Raw genomic sequence first — 15,531 nt, forward strand, 5'->3', positions numbered from 1 at the left:
CATCTCATATCATTTACCAATGTTTTAGAAAATCCAAACTCAAAATATTGCTAATCACGTGGCCCCATGTAATATACTACACAGTATTTTTTCATTTTATGTTCATTTATAGTTAAAACACTCTCACGCTCAGTTAAGTGACAAATTGAGAGGTATAGAATATTCTTCATTAATTAATAATGATCATTTTATTATTGTTATTACTCTGGATAATAATGATTATTTTTAATTCAATTAGTGAAGAACATGAAAATAGTACAAAATTGTCAACTACATAATTTTTGTGATCCACATTAACAATTTCAGCTGTTTATCAACAAATTTAAACAAATAGATTGTCATTTTGTTCACAATAAAAGTCTTAACATTATATAATAAAACATAATTCAGTAAAACTAATATTTATGGATCTATTAATGATTAAAATATTGGAATCTCAAAAGTAACTTTTTAAACTTATTTATTTTGTACAACATGCTGTTGGGTATACAAGTTATACATCAAATTTCTTTAAAATATTTCATTTTGCTCTTAAGATAAAAAGGGAAAATCAAATGAGATTGCAGATTTATCCATATAAAATATTTTGTTTATTTTAATGTCTGAAATCAGTCCCTTAAATTTGGCCAAAACATCACTCCAGAACACTATATATTATTCTTCTTTTTTTTTTGTTAATTGTACTTAACAAATTATGTAAGTCGTATCAAATATAGGACTAATCTTATAGATTCAAATTGACTGTGGACTAAAATTTTATTTTTGATCTAATTATTTGTTTTATAAATGATTTTCACTAGATTGATTTGGACTAGTTTTTAATAGTAAAGAATAAAGTCAACAAGAATGTTACATAATTGTAGATTTAATTTTTTTTTTTTTGTTATTAACAGTCGAAACAATGTGAATATTGTAACTTACGTAATAAGTAATATTAAATAACATTACAAAAAATTAAATGATTTTTATTTAAGTGTTGAAGTTGATCTGAATTCCAAAATTTAATAATAAAAAAAGGATCTTTCATAATTTTGGTATGAATGATTTTAAATCTAATGGGAAAAATTTTAAGTTGAAAAATAAAAAATAGTAAAGCCTTAATAATAGGGATAAGTATTTATTCTTATGATATATTTTAGGGAGTCAATGATCTACAGAACCAGGGGTGTACACAAGAGGAGAGTTACCGAGTTTGACCCCCCCCCCCCCCTTGAGGGTTTAAGTACTTTTTAACATTGGGCCTGTATAAAATAAACATTACTATAAATTTGCATACATATATTTGAGTATCTTTTTAAAATCTACCGTATTCCCTGCTCTAATTTCTCACTGTCAGAGTCAAAATCTATCGACATATGAAAGTTTGCCACCTTTCCTTTTTCAATAATTTAATCTCCATACTCTGAGCTGTGACACGTACACAGCTGTTCTTTCTGACACTAATTTGACACCCTCCTGTGAAAACTCGACTGGTATTGAATGTACATCGACATCACTCAATAATGTTTTCAGAACATGAGAAGTGTCTTTATCGAAAGAAAGTTTGGAGATAGCCAGTACTTTGACTGAAATTTCATGTGGGAAGAAGTATATAGATATGCTAATAGATACTGCAACAACTCAAAAGACTCTGGAGAACAGGAAAAAATGTATTCCTATTATTGAGAGTATTTTGTTTTGTGGGAAACAATGTATCACTCTGTGAGGCCACAGGGATTCGGGACAAATAAAGGTTGAGGTCGACCAAGAACCAGAAGAAAATGATGGCAGTTTCAGAGCACATCTTTGCTTTTGAAGTAAGACTAATACTGTATTAAAAAATATATTGACATGTAGTGTTGGAAATTCGCAGTACACCAGTCCTAGAATACAGAATGAAGTAATTGAAGTGTGCAACGCCCTGATTGTTCGAAATCTCGTGAAAGAACTTAATATCTCCAGTTGCTTCTATATTCTCGCTGATGAGATGTCAGACATATCAGGCTTAGAACAATTATTACTGTGTATTTGTTATGTTGATAGAGAAAATTTCACTGTGAAAGAAAACTTCCTACAATTCGTACCATTACATGATGTGACCGGAAAAAGAATCGCAACGGCGATATTGGACAAGTTGCGTTCATTAAATGTAAACATTTATAAGATTCGTGGTCAAGGGTATGATAGAACTATGTCCATGTCAGGAAAAGTAAACGGAGTCCAAGTACATGTAACGGAAATAATTCCGTAAGCTCTATATGTCCACTGCTCAGCACACAGCCTCAACTTAACTGTACCCAGTGCTTGCGAAATAACTGCCATTAGAAACTTTATGGATATAACATCAAGTCTGCACGAATTTCTTAATATTTCTAAAAGGCAACATGTTTTAAAATTGGTGATAAGTGAAATGGAAACAACTTCATGCCGTGAAAAACTTGTTGGTTGGAAAGGTATAATTCTGTGGCTGCGTTGGTGAAATTGTATGACTATTATTGCAACCCTTTAAAGCATATCAGAATGGAATGACAAAGACTCATCCTCACAAGTAAATTCACTTTTATGTGCTTTGACTGTCAATTTATGATATCACTATTTTGTATTCAGAGACTGTTTTCTTTAAGTCTCCCATCGTGTAAATTCCTGCAGAATTCAACTATTGATCTCATGGAAGTGATAAACCTTGCTGAAGATATTAACAGTAAACTGAAATGTATATACAAAAATGTTGATGAAGAATTTTCTAAAATTTTCATTTTTGCTTCTAAAGTCTCGAATAGGTTGGGGTCCTGCATTCAAATACCTTGCATGGCAGTGCAAACAAAGATCCATGTTAAACTTGGACTTATCATCAGTGATGCCAGAACTTTACTTCCGTGTCTCTACTTTTATTCCATTTCTGGATACCTTCGCTCCCAACTAGATTTACGTTTCTTGGAACACAAGGAAATATTGAAAATCTTTCAGTGCCTTTTACCTAAAAATCCATACCTGCCCCTGCCGTCTCAAGTTTCTGCTTTCACTTCACTCACAGAATTCTACGCCAGTGACATAAGAAGCGGTTGCCAGAAAGACCTGAATAATAAATTAAAATTATGGAACAGAAAAATTACACGACTTGAGAAAGGAGAACAACTGAAAATGGATGTAGATGGGTTAACTACGTGCAATCCCAAGATATTCACTTTGTTAGAAATACTAACTGCACTCCCAGTGTACACATGTACAAATGAACGATGTTTCTCAACATTACACTGTCTAAGAACATATTTGCGTAATTCTACTAGAAACACATGTTTGAATGGATTAGCACTCGTCAACATATATAGAAACTACACTCCAACTGCAGAAGGTGTGTTATGTTAAATGAACTAATGAAAAGGAAACGTTGTTTGGACATTGTATTTTGAATACTGAAATTACTGAATGTAGTAACAAAATATACCGTAGGCTACGTACATTATAAATACTGTATTACTTAACTACCAGTACTCTTTTTAAGCAATGATTTTTCAAAACAGTAATACACTATAGTAGAGTACTGATTTGAACGTTTGAGACAACTGCATTAAATTCTTTATTCAAATTTCTTCATAGAATGTGGATTCATCAGTGCCAGTTTCTTTCTTCAACCTCGGTGAGTTCCATATTGACATGTTGTGTTTAATTAAATTTATTTCATTATATTTTTTGCTTCCATGGATTTTATATGTTATATAAAGTTTCTTACCTATCGTATACAAATAACCGTTAACTAAAATATATGATTATTGTGTAGCCTAAGTGTAATAATGGCATTTGACACTGGCACAAGCATTTTTATTATACAAAATGAAATAGATGTTAAAAATTGTTAAAAAAAAATTGTAGCCTAAGGCTGTGAAAAAAATAAGTTATAGAAGATTTTATTAGGGTATTTATGAATGTTATATTCGAACATTGTAAAATAAATATATCGTAACATAATATAATAATAATAAAATAACACACAAAATTTTAAATACTGATGTCAATTATAAACAATTTTAATAATGATCCCCCATTAACAAAATTCTGCATATGTATAGAACAATTGATGGTGTCAATAGTTTTATAATAGAAAAGTAAAAACTGCAATACCTCAAAAAACAGGTTTGTTAAAAAAGATTCATGATTAGTTTTTTAAACTACATTTAATTTAGTTTTTGTTTGGTTGCTGTTGCCATATAATAAAAATAACTAGGATTATAATGTTTTGAAATAACTACTATTTTGAAAAATGTAATTTTAATGCTTTATTTTCACAGTTTATTATAAAAAAATTCTTCTTGTTAAAATTGTGTATAATGATGTTAGTAGTTTTAATTTGGTCTGTTCTCTATTTCTGTACGATCAAGAGCTGGCCAAGTTGAAGCCAAAAATTCTCAAAGATGCATTCATACAATGAGGTGGATACTTTTTTATAACACAATTACCTTTTACATATGTTTCTTTGATACCTGAATCTTCAACTAAAAAAAAATCCATATTGATATTTTTAGATAAAATGCCTGTTAAACTCATTTTCCCCTCACCCCTACCAATATAAATTTTGTTATCCTTGACACTGTAATGGACTCACTGATTCCTGAAAGATCAATTAAAAATGGAGATGTACATCAGTTTTCATTACTCCTCTAATTACAGAAATAATATTCATATGAGATATCTTTCATTATTTATGTAGTATCTGAATTGATCAGCAATCTGTAAAACAATTAAATTTGATCATAAAAGCTGTCATGTATTATGATTTACAGACAACAGTAAATATCTTTAATGAAAAAAATTACATATTAAACATCGATATTATTCTACCAACAATATTCATGACCATCTGAGTAGTAAAGTAAAATCTTTTTAAAAAATTATTACTACAACCTTTCTTAAATCTATTTAATTGTTTTACTAACCTATAAATACAAAAAATTATATTCTGTTATACAATGAATTATTAAACAAAAAATTGTCTGTTCTATTGTTACATTAAGTATTAGGTATACTTAAAAGTTTCCAAAATTTCTATTATGCATACATATACCAATGCAGATGTACACAATGTAAAAATATTTTTCGGTGGAAAAAGTAAAAATGATAGCTGAAAAGAGGAGCACCAATCCGTATGTTCAGTAATGCTCTTATTACTATAATTCATTCTACATCAACTTTTATAAAATGAAGTTTTAACGTAAAGTAATGCAGTTTGTATTTACATAAATTAAGCACAATGCAGAGTTATTTACTTCTTTTGTTATAATAGTTTTTGCATTCTGTACATAATTTTATTTCTTTTTTAAGAATGTAAAATAATATTTTACATCCCTACACATCTTTACACTGTTATTGTGTCTTAATTAATCATTTTTTATTCCTATAAAGATGAGCATTTTATATTTGTTATGGTCATAAATTATCATTTTTTAGGTATTATTATCAGAGGAATAAATTTTTTTATATTTCCTGATTCAAGATTTTGTGATTAAATTACTTTTTCCAATGATTTTTTTTTCTCAAAAACTATAAAAAATTATTATTTCTACTTTAGCAGTGTGTAGTACAGCTCAAGGCCATTTACCGCAACCCAAAAGGCCATCGGTTTAATGTTCTTCATTTTGCAATTCTAGCTTCCCCACAGTGGTCACTCTGTTACTCAACGAGTCCCTTCTTGGCCGACCCTTTTTTCTCCCTCCTCCTTCTTCTTCTTCTTCTTCTTCTAGCACCAATCCATCACCATGTTTTCTGAAGTATTTTATTCTCATCTATATTTCTCAAATTACTGTACCACATTAGTTGTCCTTGTTGCACTTCATCCTAAGAACTAATTTTGTTTTCTTTATCCACTTTATCATAAGAGTAATTCTCTGCCTATTTTTTTTAGAATATCATCATTTCTTACTTGATCTAAAGTAGTTAGTTTACACAACTTCTCCAACTCATCTCCCATAGCAGTCATCCTACTTTTAAGTCTTGGAGGGTGAGTCCATACTTTGGATCCTAATGTGGAACAACATTCTACAAAAGAGCTGAAGATCTTTTCCGTATTATTTGAATTATAATTATATTATTGTAATTATTATTTAAAGAATGTAATATAACTATGCGTTGAATAGATGCACAGTCCGTGGTACATAGCTATTTTAATGTTAATTTTCCAAACAATTTGAATATTATAATAAATTAGTTCTTTAATTTAATCTGAGTTCAGACTAAATTTTTCAGTTTTTTAGACATAATAAAAGTGCCTCAGTTGTCAAAAACTTTCAGTATTGACAAAAAGTTTTTAAAAAATTTGAGTTTTTGTTGTACAGACAACAAATATAAAATTGTTGAAGCATTAATTATTGTTAATGAAAAGACCTAATGTGATAATATTCCTTTAAAAAATTTATCGATAAAAGATTTGATTAAAAATTTGAAAATTTATTCTCAGAAATAAATTGGGAAAATAATAACATTGATTTAAGTTTTGATGAATTTTTTTTATTTTTCTTTAATATTTTCTCATCTTAGTTTGCACTTTAGTTAAAAGATGTAGTTTAAACATGAATAGAAAAAATTGAAAAACCCATAGACTGTTACAAGAATTATAAAATCTACTCTAGGCTAAGAAATCTCTGTAAAATGACAATATTTACTTGTCTGTTAATTTCCAAATTTAATTTTTAAAATACAAATGATTTTATTCTTGGTTTTGTAATGCAAAAAGATTATATAAAATAATTAATTTTATCAAATTCAAATAATAAAGTTAAAACCATGTGGGTGTTATTAGAAGCTAAAGTAAATTGTTAATAAAATTGGGACAAACAACCGTACAGAAATTCAAAAGGATTCTATTTCTGTTGCCTCACCTCCATTTATGAATGTAATATTTTTTTTCTCGTTTTTCAAACAACAGTAATATTGACCTATTTCAGTCATTAAGGGGGGTCCGAATGAAAAAAAAAAAACGAAATTTTTTCGATTTTTGAATTTTAGCGCCAAATGTCATATAGCTTTGATTAAGATCTTATTTATGAACATTTAAGGGCTAGAAAATTTTTTATGATTTTTTTAAAGAAATTTTTGTCACAGGGAGAATTTTGTAGATTTTTTTGTAATTATTTTGTTTTCGCAATTTTTTTAGTTCAAAAATATTTTTTTGTTGAGCCGGGAAATTTTTCTCTGTTTTTCAAATGTAAACTGTCTTGTAAACAATTTTGTAAGTATATTTTAGTAAGTGGCACCAGTGGTGGCGTTTCGGCTTTTCATATGGAGATCCGGGTTCGAATCCCCGTCAGTAATGGCATTTTTCATACGGTACAAAATTTTCATTCATCTCATCCTCTGAAGCAATACCTGAACGGTGGTCCCGGAGGTTAAAAAAAAGTATACCCTTTGAACGCAAAAGTTTGGTTAGTTTGCACGCATTAGGTAAATTTAACTTAGCATATATGTAACGTATTTTTTTAATCGCAGATTTCTCAAAACCATATTTTTACACATAAATGACCCGTTTTCTCAGTAACCAAGAAAGATATTGAGTTGAAGTTTTTACCAGGTGTTCTTGGTTGTAAATTACACAGATATATATATATATATATATACAAGGGATTGTCAGTTTATTTGTTTTAAAAAAAGTTATTTCGTCTTTTCAATGAGCGAAAATATTGTGAAATATAAAATCTTTTTTCCAACTTACAAATTTATGAATCAAAAAATGGCCGCGTTAAAAGTTGTAAAAAGAAAAAATTAAGTGTAGAAAAATTTTAACTGGATAAGTTTAAAGGCGAATGAGAAAACGGGTCAAATGTTAACCTGGGGAAGGATAGGTATTCGGATCCCCCTAAACGTGAATAGTTTTGTTGATGAATCAATAAAATTTATAATTTTTTTTTTCATTTATTTAAGTTTATCAACTTATATATTGATATGATTAAGTGTTCAGTCGGTACTGATTAAAATTGCTGCAACTATTTTAAATGAAGTCATAGATTGTCCCTCTTTTCAAATTTAATTTTTGAGCCTTGTATTTCCTAATTGCTTTTAGACCCAAATATTCTGCACTTGGTTTACTAAATTTTGATATTATTTCTGTATTTTCTGAAGTAATTAAAGAAAATTATGCAAAAAGATTTAAAATTTTTTTGACCCAATTCAGTAGTGTATTGACCATCAGCATTAATTCTAGAAAAATAATTTGCTGACACCACCAACTCTCAGTTTTTAACAGATATTTTGCATAGTGTCAATAAAAAAATTCCCTTCACAATTTTTTGCGTTCTCAGCTGATCATTCAATCTTGTTTCATACTTCTTAGTAAACAAACTTAATTACTGTGATATTAAAGGGGCTGATAAAAGCCTTACCTTATTAACTGTTAATAAGCAGCAGACATTTTATATTTCAGTAAGAACATCCATCTAAAATGTAGGTCTAGAACATTGATTTTCAAACTTTTTCTCCCACTTCCCATATTGAGAATAAAAATTTTTCTAGTGCCCCCAAAATTTTTATACTTACCATTTGTTAAAAATAATAATTGCAGTTGCTGTTTTTAAATGTAGTATTTCCTATTTTTGAGTTGAAACTTACATTTTAAATGAGAGAAATTATAACTCTTATTTAATCATATTTGGAAGTATTTTTATTAAAATTGCTTTCAAAAAAATTACAATTGTATCTTTATAGTTATACAACAAAAATAGTGATAGCATATTCAAAGTGCTATCACAATAATTAAAACAAAGCTTTCAATCAAAAAATTACACTTGCATTAATGTGAAGGGTGAATCTGATGTGCTTTAACGAATTTGTTAATATCAGGCTTGAATTTGCTTAAAAACAGCCGTAAGTCACATTTATTATTTATGATAAATCACTTTAAATATAAATTGTAATAATTCTTTAATAAATAATTTACTACGTTTAATTTAAATATATGCAGAAACAGAATGCAAAAATCACCAATACAGTTATGAAACATGAGATATATTTCTACCTGTAAAAAATTCTATGTTGAATTTGTAAAATTATTATTGTGTAAAGAGAATTTTGCTGTGAAAAATTAGAATAATATAATCCATATGCTGTCTTCTCATTCTATATTCTATAACTAGTATCTATAGTTTCTTCTTTATTTCATCTCATTTTGTCATCACCATAATAAAAAAAAATTAAATAAATGTATTTAGTAAATTTATGTAGTTTTAGTAACTAAATAAATAATAATGCATTAGCAATGTCTAAATTTTACATTTGGTACAAGAATATATATACATCTTGTTAATTATGGAGTTAGAACTTTATCAGTATTTTCTACAAGATTTTTCAAGTAAATTTTGCAAATATAATAAATGATAACACCTTAATAATTATTAAATATTAACAGCTTATTTTTACATTACTGGAATTGTTTCTTCTGAAGATCTTTCAGACTTACGTACTTATTTATTTACTCTGAAAACTAAAATTTGACACCAGTTAGTCATTTTTGTTTTTAATGATTAAAGATGAATTTTGTAACATACAGTAAATGCCAAACCTAACTGGAATCTCAATCTAGAACTTTCTGGATGAAATGATAATATTCTATAATAGAGGTCAGTAATTATCCACTAAAAAAGGTGCTGGTATTTAATATCTTTTGTTAAAAAAAAAAAAAAACTTATATTAATCTGAAAATTGGTCACTTAATAATATTAAATAACATTATCAGGAACGCAGTAAGTGTAGCTAGGAATAGAGAATGGAAACTAGAATCTTCCTCATTGCCTTTCATCATATGATGATGAAATCATCACATCATTTATGAAATCTTTTTTAAGTAAAACCAGTTTTTTCACAAAGTAAACATGTTACTGTTTATAAAATGATTGCGTTTAGACGAATTAAATTTGTTTTTCTGTACGTGTAAAATACATGTTACTGTTTATAAAATGATTGCATTTAGACAAATTAAATTTGTTTTTCTGTTTGTGTAAAATACATGTTACTGTTTATAAACACAATCGCAGGTTTTCAAACAGTGATACTATGTTCTGCATAGAATACATTTCATTATTTCTTAATTGTTTCATTTTAATGTGTGTATTCCTAGATGATCTATAAAATTGTTTTTAATCACTGGGCATGAATTTTATGAATGGTACTGCAGTATAATTTTAGTTTGTTGAACCAGTAGAATATTTAGAAATTTTCTGATGGTTACTTTTCTTAAATTTTATATGATAAATTTTTCTTTTATAAATAAATATAGTCTAGGATTATATTTAAAAATTATTGTTAGATTCGTAAATAATAATGTATGTTCTAGAAATGCTATAGATTAATATATATGTAAGTTTTTGTTTTTCCTCTCTTGGCATTATTTACTAATCTAATTTACATAGATATCTACTTAATGTAATTATACAGTTGATTTAATGAAAATTATTTTATTATTTAACAAATACAGTTAATAATTTATTAATTAATTTTTATTGTTTTATTCCCAGTCCACAAAGTCGCGGCTGGTGAGTTATAGTGTCGTTTAATTGAAGCAGAATTTTTTTTTGTTGGTTGGTTGATATTCATTCATTCAATTATTTATTTTTAATTCCTTGGATGAATACATTTCCTTGGAATTTGTGCACCAGATTATGATTTTTATATATTATTATAACACGTGTAAATTATATAATTTATTTTAATTATTTGTATTTATTTATTTTTTACATTGAATTACATGAAAGTGAGTGTTATATAGAAATTAATATTGTCTTACATTAGAAACTTTTTTTTCAGTTTTGATAATTTTTTTTAGAGCGATTCATTTTTTATCATCAATCTTTTAAGTAGATAGTAGTAAGAAACACATTTTTGGTCATTGAAAAATTATTTATTTTTAACATTATACAAGAAATTAGTTCGTTCTGTATTAGTTATATTTGTATTAAAAAAAAAAATCAAGAATATTTTTTATTGACTTTTTTTAATTAGTATGAATTTTTAGGATTTTATTTTTCACAAACTAGTAATTTTATAATCTAGCTTTGGGTAGATATTAAAATTTAATTTTAAATCACTTTTTTTATAGAAATTATTTAGACGAGTTGTTGAAAAAAGACATTTATTAAATGATTTCTTTATTTCCAAATTTTGTGTATGTGTGTGTTAATATATTTTATGAAAGTTAGAAGCTCTTCAGAATATCTGGTGTTGATTTATTTAGCCTGTCAATAGCTTTTGTTTCTGATGTGTTATTATATTTGTTACTGTTTTACAGTTTGGGTTTATCAAACCAGGACCTGTTGTTTATGGGCATATACATTGTTATAAATTTTACAAAAATAGCAGCTGATTAGTAGAACTAATATTTTATAGCATTGGATTTTAACTACCTTGATTTATTAACCTTTCCCATGGAAAGGCAAGCACTATCCTAGTACCTTAATTGTAAGAGATGATGTTAGATCCAAGAATATTTTTATACTATTAATTTCAACTAAAAAAGATCACCTTTTACAAAAAAAAGTATAATAAAAAGAAAATTTTAAGTAAATTGAAAAATGTTATTGTCAATTAGAATTAATAATGTTACATAATTTCACAAAAAAAATTGCAGAGGATAAAATTAGAAATTATTAGGTTAGTATAGATAATGATTTCTACTGTTTGTACCCTCTTATTGTTTAAATCATCAATCATTTCGCAATTTGATACTATTCTCTACCCATTTCTGTTCTATGTTAATGTTTTAATATACATCCTCAGTTTCCTTTAAGTCAAGTTTCCTCGGGTTGGGCCTTCTATAAAATTTCTCTGTTGATCCACCACCTGCCTTGATCCATGAACCATCTCTATTCTATTACACACACTACACACCCTGTCTTCCATATTTCCTCCATCATATTACTTATCCATTTCATTCTTGGTCTACCCCTTTTTCTGTTTTAATATGTTTTGTTTCCCCCTTTAATATTTTAATATCAACATTAATTACATATCCTTCATCCTGAATTATCTATTATATTTATTCCAATCTTTGTCTTCCTATACTATAGTTTTTGTGTTCTATAAATCGCTCAATTATCAAATAAACTAATGATATTTAACTAACTGATATTTTATGTATTTAGTCAATCAGCACCTAGTTCGTCTCTGCTCAAGCTTCTGCTATTCAAAATTAGATTTTTCTGTAATTTAGATTAAAAAATGAAGAATTGCTTTCATCTTATTTTTCTAATTATTAAATTTTGAATAATCGCCACTCAAGTTTAGTTTTGTTTCACTTACACTAATATTTAATTAAATAATATTCTCTTTTCTGTTGAATTTCATTATTTTTATTTACTATTTAATCTCATACTAATTTTCTCTACTAGAACTAACTTCTATCAAAAGAACATTGTCATACATGAGAATCTTAGCAGTTTTTTCTGGGATGTTTAATCTCTGTTAAATTTGTCCTACAGTTCCTGTATTATTTCTTTTTATAAAAATTCACAAGTAATAGGTACAGAGTACTTCCTTATCTCATTTCTTTCTAAATAAGAGGTTATCTATTGTTATGATATGCTTTTACCATAAATATCATCAGAGTTTCATATAGATTTTGTATAAGTCTTCCTTTGCAATTTTTTTTAACTTATAATATTTGTTATAATAGCTGTAATTTTTAACCCGTTAATCAGTGCTTCGTGGTTTAATTGCCGTTTTTCAACATTCTTTCTATTATATAATTTTTAACAACATTATATGCTTAGTTTAAGTAGAATTTATTTATTTTTTATTACATTAAATAGAATAATTTTATCATGTAAATTTTAATCATATTTTCCTTAAAAGTTTTTTTTAGTATAAAATTTTTTAAGGTAACAAGTCACTCCTGCTTCAAAATCCTGTAAAAGTACATTTAAAATTCAAATATGATTTTGCATTAAGTCAAGAGAAAGAGAAGATCAATATTATGCTTCATTAATGATTGGTGCAACTAATGGTTAATAATTTCAGTTCACGTTCATAAAATAATTTTGGTGCATTTCATTAGGAACAGTCTTTTTATTATTATTATTATTGGTATATTGGTACCAAATATATTGACTTTTTTTTGTTTTAAATCTTAATAATATTTAATTGTTGTTTGGAATGAAATGAAGAAGCCAATAAAGACATTAAATAAATGTAATTTCATTATGGTACATGATTTATATATTTTTCAGTCAGAAATAAATTTGACACAATTTTTTTTTACGTCTGTGGAGGGGAAATCTCTACTAGAGACCATCTTATTTTATTATAATTTTTCCTTAACACTACTAATCAGGAAAAATTGAGGGGGGTTAAAAAATTATGAAATATAACAAAAATGACAGAAATAGTGTAAGTATTCTACTAGGACTGATGATTTCATTTTGAGCTTTATTATAATTTTATCTTTATTAATTCAGTTTCATAGTGTTAGTCAATTTGTTAAATTCAATAAAAAATGTGCAAGATCTACTATTTACAGAATAATCAGTGAAATTAAGTTTCTCATGAGGCCTGTAAGGAACAAGAACTTTAAAAAGAAAAAACTATCTACACTTATTAGTACTAATTGGTTATCATCAAAAATTTCAGTTTCACCATCAAATTTTGGTATATGAATGTTATGCTTTGATAAAGTACAGTAATTAGTTAAATGTTTGTTTGCAGATGAAAATCATTTTATCTTAAATTATATTGTAAAATTATTTTCCATGAATGACTTTTCAACAATGACAATTTAGTGATTTGTTCTCCAAGATGCAATTTCTATATTTATAACAAAAAAAATTATAACAATGATTAAATAGAAACTAATTTCACATTATTTCTAAGCATGTTATTATAAAAATGTGTTTTAATTCCATCATAAGGTAGATTACAAAATATTTAAATTAAAATAATGCTTAAATACAGTCCTGGAAAGTGTTGGCCAGACTAAGGGATTGGTTCAAGACATAAAGATAAGCAAACATGTTCATGTAGAGAGATGCCCCATCTCACTTCATTTTCCCTCTACTGGTTTTTTCTCAATAAAAGTGTTTATCTTAAATGGATTGAGATATTTTTATGAAATTTGGTGTAAATGTATATACAGCCAACATCTATGAAATAAATAATTTTGAAAATTTAACTTCAAAAATTTCTAAGTGACGGTCATTAAAACTGTTTAATCATTAAATCTCTGTTAAGTATTAGTTTAACAGAATAAAGTTTTATTAGATGAAATGTTAAATCTTTTATTAGAAATAAAATTATACCTTATTTGTTCATCTCAGTTGATAAACAGCTAAGATATAACTAAAGTTGTTAAATTAGATCGCAGAAATTATGCAGTCAGGCATTTTGTGGCTGTTTTCACTTTCTTCACTAATTCAGTGAAAAATAATTATTATTAAATTATTTGTGATCCATTTTAACAATTTTAGTAATTTTTGGAATTTTCAAACTTATTTATTTTATAGAGAACATTGTTAGGCATATGTACATCAGATTTCATAAAAATTTCAATCTATTCTTAAGGTATAAATTTTTTATTGAATAAACTCAAAATGATGGATAGAGGGAGAAAATTAAGTGAAATAAAACATTTGTTCACGAGAACATCTTTGTTTATTTGGTATCCTGAATCAGTCTCTTAAGTCAAGTTTAGGGACTTGATTTGACAAACCTCTTGAAACACTCTGCACGTGTATTAAATACAACAATTTGTTTATTTATTTTTATGGTTTTCTTCTGTACGTTTAATTTAACCTAATGATGGAATTATGTTCTTGAAATGTATAATTTATCAATTTGTAAGAAGGTTTCAAATAATTAAATAGGTTTTATTTTTTTAACAATGCGACAAAATGTGATAACACTTTAAAATTATATAAATTTAATGACTTCCTTTCCAAAATATGTATTGCTGTCCACAATTAGAACGTTTTCTTCTGAAAGATTGTTTGATCTTCATTTTAATAGTACCTTCTTCAGTGGAGTTAACAGAAGTACTCTTGTTAATGCTGCTATTAACAGTAGCTCTACTTAAGAAGGTGCTGCTAATAACCATCAAAAGATCCTTTGGAAGAAAAATTTCAATTGTTTTGAATTTGAATTTTTTCATATTTAATAGTTTAAAATAAATTTATTTGATATTAATTTTTGTTATTCTTATACTTCACCTGCCATGCAAGTTCAAATAGATATCTTCTGTTGCAAAAGATTATGACTTCTGAAATGGCTTCTAGTATTCTTTTACGTTAAACATACTTTTGAAAGCCCCTTTCCCCTGAGTGAATTTGTTATTGTATGAATAATCACAAATCTTATTTTATAGTAGTATTTTGTTAATAAATGCATACTTTAATGTAGAAGTGATTATTCTTATTTACATAACTACTTTGATACCTACAAAATTATAAATTTTATCATATATAAACAAACTTCAGAAATATTAAGTATATTTTAAACGAACAGTTTAATGTTGTATTGATAAAAAATAAGATATAAATGATTAACAGTGTTATTGTGTTTGCAATGTTATTGATGTCATTTTACTATAAC

General features: G+C 26.7%; 1 protein-coding gene and 1 pseudogene across 10 annotated transcripts in view; both read left to right on the plus strand.

The window, feature by feature from the left end:
• pHCl-1 (pH-sensitive chloride channel 1) overlaps positions 1 to 15,531 on the plus strand; it is a 1,039,090-nt gene that overhangs the window by 883,864 nt on the left and 139,695 nt on the right. The window lies entirely within an intron of this gene.
• On the plus strand, positions 1,598 to 3,345 carry LOC142330366 (uncharacterized; annotated as a pseudogene).

The sequence above is a fragment of the Lycorma delicatula genome, chromosome 9 (genome assembly GCF_047948215.1).
Source record: "Lycorma delicatula isolate Av1 chromosome 9, ASM4794821v1, whole genome shotgun sequence".
Lineage (NCBI taxonomy): Eukaryota > Metazoa > Arthropoda > Insecta > Hemiptera > Fulgoridae > Lycorma > Lycorma delicatula.